The 10,891-nt window shown below is 33.0% G+C and overlaps 1 pseudogene; it reads right to left on the bottom strand.

Moving 5' to 3' along the window:
- Window positions 1–1,038: 1,038 nt before the first annotated feature.
- On the bottom strand, window positions 1,039–10,223 carry LOC136236058 (glutamate decarboxylase 1-like; annotated as a pseudogene).
- Window positions 10,224–10,891: the final 668 nt, after the last annotated feature.

The following is a 10,891-nucleotide window of genomic DNA, read 5'->3' as shown; positions in this document are numbered from 1 at the left end:
TTATTCCTCTTTTAGTTCCTTGTTAAGGAGGTAAGGATCAAATAGGTAATGTGGTTTGCGGTTAACATGCTAGTCTTTAATCCATTTTCTGCCAATTATTAATTTTTTCTATAATAGAGAACATTAATTGGAATTAGGGTGGCAACGATACGGGCCGGGACAGAAATGCATTTTCCACTCTGTCCCCAATGTTTGTGGGATGGTTTCGAGGAATCCCCATTAAATGATTGGGGGATTGTTTCATCCCTATCCCCTCCCCATGCGGATCTCCACGGGTAAAAGGGATCCCCCATACCCAATCACTACACCATAAAACCCCTACTGCAACCAAGTGAAATTGTTGGCTTAGACCCCTTTTAGAGTTGCAGTAGGCCAAAAATAGGCCTAATGCAACAAAAATCCAATTGTTGCGGACGCTCCTATAGCATTATTTGCAAATGCAACAATTTGTAAACAATAGCAACAATTAACAATTGTTGGATATTTTTTAATTAGTTGCAACAAAATCTCGAAAGAAGCAACAAATTTACAAAATAATGCAACATGTTATTATTGTTGCATTATATCTAATGCAACTAATTTATTTAATTTTTACAACAATTTTAATAGTTTCTGCAACACGAATGTTGCTTTTAATGCAACATTTACATTACTTCTTTGCAACAATTTTTATGAATTTGCAACAAGTTTAGTTCGAGGTTGCAACAATTTTAACTGACATCTGCAACATATTTATTAGCATTTGCAACAATTTTAACCGGAACCTGCAACATATTTTATAGCATTTTGCAACATTTATAATTGAATTTTGCAACAGTTGCAATCTGCACTTTTTTGTTGCATTTCTTTTAAATAATTTAGACATGTAATAAATGCAAATTTTGACTAATTTCGGAAAGTATAATCTGAAATACAATAAATATACTTCTAACCAATGATCCAAATCATACATACACAATCTCTTACAAAATAAGATAGAGTAATATATGTCCAATACATAGTTTTCAAATTCTAAGAAACCACAATCTTTCATTGATATCACTCGTCATCTTCCACATCATCACCTGTCTTCCCAAATGTATATCCATTTCTGAAAAAACAATACCATAATTATAGAAAGTAATCATTAATGCTAACTTAGAAACATGCTTATAAAAGGCTAATTACCAGTTGCAGTCTCTGAATTTTGTTTGACAATGAGAAACCAAGAATTTCTCTCCTATAGTTCTCAACTAGAGAATTTAATCCGCTTCTATAGTCACCATCACAACTTCAAGCCTCAAGTACATCGTCAAACCAACCACTCAATTACTAGAACAAAAAACCAACAATTATTAAAATAAATTCAGAGTATCAGCTAGGGATGAAAAGTAAAATGAAACCACACATGTTCATTGTTTCAATATGTAGCTACCACATGTGAATTCCAGGTGTCAAAAGAAAACACCTGGCAGATAACCAATGAAATTCCTAACTCATCCTAGTCGTAACTCTCCAAGGCCTCAACCCTGATCAAACACGTAAAACTCCTACGTGCATACATACACACAAAAACACATTGAAAATGAACTTAAATTAAATTAATATGACTGGATATTAGGAAAATAAAAACAAAAATCAATGAAAAAGAGTCTCTGTTTGTGAATAGAAATGCACTAGAGGGAGAAGAGCTGGAAGAAAACGTTCTAAAGTTGGAAAAAATAAAAACAGAAGTTTATCATGTAGCTTTTGTAAAAGAGATTCGTATTCGCCGGCCTCTTCTTTCGCTCTCTCATGCATTTTTACATATATAAATCTCTCTCTGCTCGGAAACATAATTCACTAATGGTAATTCTTCTTCGCTTCTCTACTTCTTTCATTTTATTTAATACTTGTGATTTTTCTTAGCTACTTTCACTATTTTTCTGCTCTTTTCGATCTTAATTTGATTCAATTCCACAAAAAACACACCTTTCTTTAATGGCCAAGAAAACATAATTTCTAAGCAAAGTCATCAGCTAGGGATGAAAAGTAAAATGAAAGATAGAACTTTAAACCAAGCATACATCAACAGAAGAAGAAGATGGTCCTTATTGAAATCACAATTTCAAGGACAATACTTGGCAGTATCACAATTTTGAAGGGCTTTGAGATGTGGCAACGTAGGAGAATACCCATCAACAGTGTCAGAAAGTAAACTCCAATGAATCAGATCCTGCATAACAATAATACCAAACATCAAAATCTAAGAACAAGTTTGATGATGAGCACAGTTCTATCTCGATTTTGACATGCTGTTGAATTGAAATCAATGGATCCAAAGATAACACTAACAGAAAAACTATAAGATTAAGGGGGCAAATAGTAAGGATACCTCTACCCCACCTTCACAGTTTAATAACATTAAAAGCTAAACCAAAAGGCCATCTTCAACTCTTAAGTCTCGATAACGTCCAATCCCCTTTCGTTCAATTTCCTAATAATGACCAGTCACTCCTTAAATTACATAGAAATATTATACGATTCTATAACAAATAAGCTATTCACTAAAGAAGTTTCATACTAACAAACCAATATCTATAGCCTAGGGGTCATAATGCACAAAAAACACCACAGGGTCACACTCTTCCATGATACTACCTAAACGTGCATATATTCAACCAGTAATAGACAGAAAAACTAGTTGCCAGCTCAGTACCATTTCAGCTAGTTTGAAAACCATTACAACAAAACAAGTCAATCCATCTACTAGTTGTCCATATGAATCAAGTGCACCATATGTTATCTGGAATTACCTTTTTCCAATCAACACAATCAATTGTCTTGACAAATGGTAATTTCAAAACTAAAACTAATAACATTAGCATATAATTATGTGCATCATTTAATATTGTTTTTTTCCTGTTGCTAAACATGAGGGGGTTTCTGAGTTTAGTTTTTAGTGCCAGCAGACAGATCTGGAGAGCATGGCCATTATAATAAGATATGTTTGCTGGTATGTGTAACCATGCACTCGAAATGAAAATTTCAAGAAAATGGAAGCAATATGGCATATAGATTAAAGATTCATGCACTACACCATAGATGGTCTATAGCAACACCCACTAAGTGTTGGCTTAGACTATAAAAGTGTTGCATTTGATAAATTGGCAACACTTTATACAAAAAAAATTGTGTTGCATTGTTTCATGTTGCTATAGATGTATATAGCAACACTTGACCGTATCTGAAGCAACACCAATATAAGTGTTACCATACATATCAATAGCAACATTTTTCATACCCTAAGGCAACTATAGTATAAGTGTTGCCATTTCCATAGACGATGCAACACTTTTGTCCTAAAAATTTAAGCAACACTTTCTTACATAATTGCAACACTGTTTTATGCAAACACATTTTTTGAAGCAACTCTTTTGTACACTTTAGCAACACTTTAAAATGTAACATAAATTTTTCGATGCAACTCTTTTATTCACAATTGTAACACTTTTTTATTTAACATTTTTTGTTCGAAGCAACTATTTTCTATCCATTGCAACAATTTCTTATGTAACATATGATACATGAAGCAACACTTTTTCTTTTGTGTTGTAATACTTTTTCATATACCATCTTAATATATGTAACACATTCTTTTAACTCATGCGACATAAAAAAGAAAATTAAAAGCCATTTTTAATTTAAATGTGAACAATATCCTTAATTATATAGTACCGTAATAGGTCAATACATGAACAATAAAATTTAACATTGTCATATGATAAAAAAAACAAACTAAAATCATTATAATGTCAAACAAAGATAATATAGCTTAGCCTGCCATTTCTTCATCTGAAGCACTATTGTTAGAAGAGACTACAACATTGTCATTTTCACTTGATATGTCACTGCAAATTTCTTCCATATCCTGAGATTGGAATTAGCTTCTTCGAATTTGTTCATCATCCACAACATTTTTTAGTTCATTTTCTCATCTATTTTTTTCTTGAAGTTGGTATCTTATCTTTGTTGTCAATTCCTCTACATAGGAGTCAGAAATGTTCCTGATTGACTGTTCCTTCGATTTTCTAGGGACTGCACGCTTGTTAACAAACCAAAAGGATATGTATGCTGGGTCACCATAAATAAATTGCTCAACACGCTCACACTTTAGTCCAGAGGAGTAAATGTTTTATTGACTATAAAAACATGAGTTAAATGCATATTCACATGAGAAAATTAATATAATTTTTTTAAATAATATTTTTATTGAAGTAAACTACTTACAATTATATATTTGAGTACTTCAACTGGCGACTTGTATTTACACCCCTTCTTACGTTTACAGGTTATAACAAAAATTTCAGCTTTTGACTGTTCCTCCTCATTTTGGCTTTTCAATTTGCTAGCACAGAAAAAGGAAAAAAACGTAATGATATAGAAGGAATAATATAATCTGCAAAATATAATATGTTTAGCTTTATATGTGAATACAAATTAATAAATGAATAAATAACGTTAACTGCATCTTATTTGACCTAGTGAACCCATAAAAATCAGCCCAATTTATTTGACCTAGTGAACCCATAACTGCATTTTAAATATATATTTAGCTTTTCCATACCTTAAAATTTAGATTTCCTGATTTTTTATATAGACTTAAAAGTCATCTTGTGCAACTATATGTATGCTAAAGTTGACTTGTTCTGTGACTTTTCTTATATGGACTCTAATGCCTTCAAAATCACTAGACTCATAGCTATGATCAAACCGTTGATCAACACACATTTTGTATAGAAATTTTTTTTCCCTATCTATATGTATCATACACAACAGAAAAGATTCTAATACTCAAAACATTTCGGCTCAATCTGCTTTATATCTTATAAACTTTCAAATACTATTTACCGTTATACTAAACTTGTTGTTGTCCTCCGATGATGTGAGACAAGGAAAATGGTGTTAAATAATTAACCTTTCTCAAAGACTTTAAATTATAAATATATCTTCCTAATAACAATTTCTTAATTTTTGGACTAACATCTTGGGATATTAACTTTCTTATTCTGATCCTAATATAGAGGGTTTATGAAGATTGTTTGTCAATGAAAATCTTAACTGAAAGCAGGAAAAAAATAACTCAGTGCAGAAAATAATTGGCAATAGTGACCCTAGTGTTTCTACATACTGGAGTGAACCTAGGATAAAGTTATAAGAGGGACCAAAATTTTAAAGGGCGATCGGCTGGAAGCCAGCTGAGATTTTATGAAGGCTAAAATCTTTCACCAATCATATTAAAATGTATTTTTAAAATGGCTAGGAGGGGCCAAGGCCCCTCTTAATCATATAGTCGATGGGCCCCTGCCTATGAAAGCTTATGACTTGGACTTAATAACTCCGTCCAAAAAATAATCAGCCTAGTTAAAATGTTGTACATACTCTAGAGCTCATGTTAAAATAGAGCAAGAAGCACATGTTAAACGTTGCTCATACTAAAAATGCATAATTTTACTTTTCAAATTATCACAATAACAAATAATGCATCACTTGAAAACAAAACCAAATTAATTAATTAAGAAACAATTGTCGTGCCAAATAATTCATCCTAGTGCCTAATTATGACAATGAATTGCCTTAGTGGATTGAGAAATTGGAAATCTAAGATATGACATTACCATTTGCATAATTTACCACCACAACTTTTATTTTTTATTATTTATTTCAGGTCCATATTTGAGATAGTTATTAATTGTCCCAGGACAATACAAAACTCAAGGCTTAATAAGATTAGCAAATTTTTCACAAGAGCAATTAATTAACTTAATTGAAAAAAAAAGAATTAATTTCACATGGTCGCCTCTAAAGCATGAGTAGCAGTAATTATGATTTCAAATTAAACTTAATCACAAGAACAACACCTACAGCTTAATAATTTCAAATTATGAGTAGCAGTAAGCATAAAGTAGCAGTAAAATAAACTTAATTACAAGAACTACAACTTAATAATTTGAAATTACAACAGTAATTATGATTTTATCATTTAGGACTACTAAAAATTGTAAATATGTGTACCTTTGGAGAAGTTGTCAGTAAAGGTAGGCTGATCAGCACCAAGTTAATTAATATGGAAGATAAGCTCTTCAGGCAAGTCCTATTTATTTCTCCAATTCTGGATATAAAAATGGTGCTATAAACCCACCACTTTTTGCATCCATATGGATTGGAGTATCCCATCTACACAAATCAATTTCATCTCTAATTAATTCAAAATCTTTATCTCTAGTTTAAACCTACCTCAGCAGAGAGAAAAAAAAGCAGGTACCGAGAGTCTCCTTGTTCTTGTCAACTAAAGATCATCAAATTCACCATTAAGAGTGGAGCCCAGAATAGCTGCTACACAAAGTGTATTTTCTGTAGATACCCATTTTTGTCCGGGACATTTTTATGCTTTAACTGACAATGTTTGAAATTTCAACAAATTTATGTATTATATCAGAAATAAAGCATTTCATTCTTACATATGGTTTATTCGAGAAATGAGGCTTTTGTACACCAATTTGTTATATCTTAATACAATTACCAAGTCACATTCAAGATATAATTCTTTGGAACAAAAGTATCTTCCATCTTGCTATAAATTATATGTGAGATGTAATGTGTTGTTTGTGAATATAATTTTGAAATTGTTATATTTCAAATTGTTAGTTAAACTCAATTTTTGTTTGATAATTAAGTTAATGTCACGAATTTAACTCATTCATTTTATAATTAATGTTCAAGAAATAGATATAGTTTTAGATATGATTTTTTTGTTATTAAAGATAATTCTTTTTACATAAAATCATATTTAGAACATAATTTATTTTTGGAACCAATTAATTAGGAATGAATTAACATTCAGAAAATAAACTCTATCTATTAAAAATAATAAAACAAAAATAGAATAAGGTGCCCTTTTGAAATAAAATTTGTATTAATAAGAACTAATCAATTTACATCTTTTGTTTTGCAGATCAACATAAGATTAACTCTCCAATCTAGCTCCAATCAAGCCTCAAATGAATCCTGAAAATAATCTCAAAGCAATTGACCAGACATGTCCAAAACTGGGAGTTTTCAACCAAGAGAAAAAAGCCAACTCCCAAGACGGAAATCAACAAAAATAATAAAGGACAAATTAATGGGACTATGTGATTTTCGGTCTTCAATGCAAAGAAGCAGGAAAAGATGCCATTATGAGCATCCATTTGGAAAGAAAGAGAGCCCGTGATTTCTGTCAGCAACCTTGAAATGGGGCTGATTTTCAGCCAATGAAGAGCAGGCTCCATCATCTTTAAAAGGGCACAGACCACTCATATCTAGAGGGGGAACAACACGAGAGAAAAAAAGAGAGAAGAAGAGAGATTAGCAACAACATTAGAGCAAAAAAAACAAAAGAGAAGAGAGGAGTCTTTGAAAAAAATCAGCAATGTAGATTCAGAAAGCAGAATCGTGTCTGCTTCAAACAAAATCAAGTGTAACAAGCAAAAATATCAATACAAATTCCTTCGCCTATACATTTGAGTCATTTATTCCATTGTTGTAATTTCTTCATTTTGCATTATTGTTCATATCCTGCAAAGATTAAGATTCTTAATGTTTCAAACACCATTCACATGTAATTTCTACTTTCACTATCATTTAAATTCAAATCCAAACACAAGGAGCACTACAAAAAACCCCAAATCCAAACACAAAAATCACAAGCAGGAAAGTTAGATCTTGAGAAATCAAGAGGAAATGATACGGATATACTCACTTTGATTTATTCTGCTACTTGCGTCGTCAACATCGCCTCTAGCCGTCCGATCTAACGCATCGGAGGTGGTCACCGTCACCGTGAGGAGACCGTGGGTTCCTCATCCTCTATAGAAGGTTGTCGTCGCTGAACAGGGGGTCGCCGGCAGCCATGGGGAGGAGTCACGAAATCGGTTTCTTTGGGAAAGAGAAAGAAGATGGATGCCGTGTGAATGGGATAGTGGCAAAGCAAACGGCAGGTCGTGACGACGGCGGACAGCGGATTCGACTGGAATTAGGGCAGGCAGTGAGCAGTGGCTGGCCGGATGGATGCTCCTCCTTTCTTTTTACGGAAGTAGATTCGCGAGGAGAGAAAATGGCTGAGATAAGGGTATGGCTTCTGCGTTCAAAATAGATCTTAAACCCTAAAATCCAAATTTATCCCCAATTTAGCCGTAATACCTAGTTTATCCCTGTTTATTTTCAATCTAATCCCTATCACTTAAGTTGATTCAATTAAGTCCCTCCATGCCTCAATTGGGCCCATTTCATTTCGTTTCATTTTCTTACTGATAATATATTAATCTTTTGTATGCTAAGTTTAGTTAGCTAATTATTGTTCTTAAGTCTGAACTCAAATGAATTAGATTAGTTAGTCTTTCATTTATTTTTGACAATGATAATCTTTATTCAAATAATTTAATAATTTGTGTTTTAATCTCATTTATCGGATTTAAATTGTTGTATGGCAATTATAATACGATAATAACGTGAGCGGTTTATTTGGGATCACTGGATAGTGGTCGCGATAAACGATTAATAAACCATACACTAATAAAATATGATAATTTTAGTATATATCGGGTTTAATTGCTGGATAGCGGTTATAAATTAACTCGATTATCCAAACCGTTAAATAATGGTCCGGATAAATAATAAGATCATATATTATACAATAATCTTTCTATATTCATTTTTATGAAATATAATGATATATAATTTTATTTCATCGGGTTTAATGGCTGAATAGCAATTATAAAATCCGATTATCTAAATCATTGAATAATGATTTAAACAAATAAACGACAAATAATTGATAAACCATACATTATTATATTTAATATTTGATCATTGTATAGCGATTATATAACAATCATATCATGTTGATCACTAGATGGTGATCCCGATGAACATACGACGAAAACCTTGCAAGCGTTGTCAATGGCTTGAATATATACAATTAATGACCCTTCAAAGAAATAGTGAACACCAACACATAGAGCAAGCACGTGGAAGTACAACAGTACCGATTTATCGGGCGGGGTAGGGTGAGATTATGTCTCTTCCCTACGCATAACTGGAAACCGAACTTAGAATCATCGCAGACCATTACCTTATCCGAACTTACCCGAATGGGTCAATTTGGAATCAAATCGGTGTCCAATCAGACCGTCAAACTGATTGGTGGCGACTCAAAAACCCTTTGAATAGTCTCCCTAGAGGGACTATCCAGCACCGTTGAAAACCAGTAGAGCGGGAGCAGTATATCGAGATATTAAACAGTTCGCGATCCGCGGGCACGGGCGCGACATTTTCATCCACCAGTTCCACGGCCTTTCAGGGCCAATCATATAGTAACCCTCACTTAGCTTCACTTCTTTCAGCTCCACCTCAAAGTACCTGGCAAACTTCTTCCAGCATACCTTGATATAAAATTATATATGTCAATTTAAGGAAGCTTCTAATTCTAGAATATATATTGGAGGAAGGTTAGGTTATAGATACCTGAACATTAGCACCAGTTACAATGTTAGGAGAATCAGTGGATTTCCCTTGAGCTTTTCTTTTTCTACCACTTTCTCTTAAAAATGCTAATCCAGCAAGCATTATAGCCTTTGAGGATCCCATTGTTCCTACCCCAACTGCTGCTTCTGATTCTCTAAGTGGGGCATTGAATAAATGTGCTATCATGTTTACAGACATATTCTCTTTCATTTTAAAATATATAACATATCAGGATTTTACAGATATATGACTGTTAGATCAATTATAATTCCACATGTCCTTAGTTGTACATGTCAAACTCACCTAAAAGAGTATTACTTATTTAATCTGTCTCAAATTACATTTTGTAATGCAATTCAAATGAAACTTTCCTGATAATCAGAGGCTAAATGTGTGTAATTATCATTAATCCATAACTCAATGTATTAAATTGCAAATTCAGAGATATAAACAAAAAAAAACTGGATAAGGATACACACACACACGATGGAAGAGAAAGAATGCCTTCAATTCAGTAGTGGCAGGATACTCATCCATGTCAACATCGTTCTTGTTGATGGAAGACATGATACACTTATCACATCAGGTTCCATCTAAGTGGTTACAAATGAAGCCAAGTTGAGCTTTAGATTTCCATCCAACATAAGATCATCATTTATGATCTCGTATGCTGCAGTCTTTGGTATTGAGTTTACTGGCATCCTCTGCACTGTGAACCAATATTTTCATGGCATCAATTATGCACCAAGTTCATGGAATTTGGTCACTTTAACTTTACAAGAAATTAATCATCTCTAACAGTTGAAATAAAGATATTTAGCCTAATCAAACATCAAACACTAATTAATTTCACACTCAATTCTATACCCAACTCATGCGTATATATCACATTGAATCCCTAAAAATCACCACAACCAAAGTTTTCTTCAAATCAACTAAATAAACAACCTAAATCAAAGTCACCATAACCAAAGTTTATCAAGCGGTTAATAGCAATTTAGGCGGATTATCTCTCTCATTAGGATACAACCTTAAAACTAAGAACCATGTAATGCCAGTTGCCATTAAAACTCTAATGGAGGAACAATCTCTAATAACCATAAATAAATTTAACCCTAAATTTGACATGATTTACCGATCAGATCAATAGAGAAGAGAACAATAAAATAAGGAGAAATTTAAAAAGTCTTACCAGATTGAGCACCAGAGGAGAGCAGATGGAGGCGAGTCAGCACAGACTGAGCGCACGAGACCAATGGCGATGATTTCTTGGAGGAGATCGATAGCAATAACTGTTGAGACGAGAACGATGGCAATGAATCCTTTTTACCAAAGAGATCGATGGTTGTGTTTGGTTAAGTGGGGAACT

The sequence above is a fragment of the Euphorbia lathyris genome, chromosome 7, assembly GCF_963576675.1.
Source record: "Euphorbia lathyris chromosome 7, ddEupLath1.1, whole genome shotgun sequence".
Classification (NCBI taxonomy): Eukaryota; Viridiplantae; Streptophyta; class Magnoliopsida; order Malpighiales; family Euphorbiaceae; genus Euphorbia; species Euphorbia lathyris.
The sequence above is the reverse complement of the archived record's forward strand: the minus strand, read 5'-3'. Positions and strand labels throughout refer to the sequence as shown.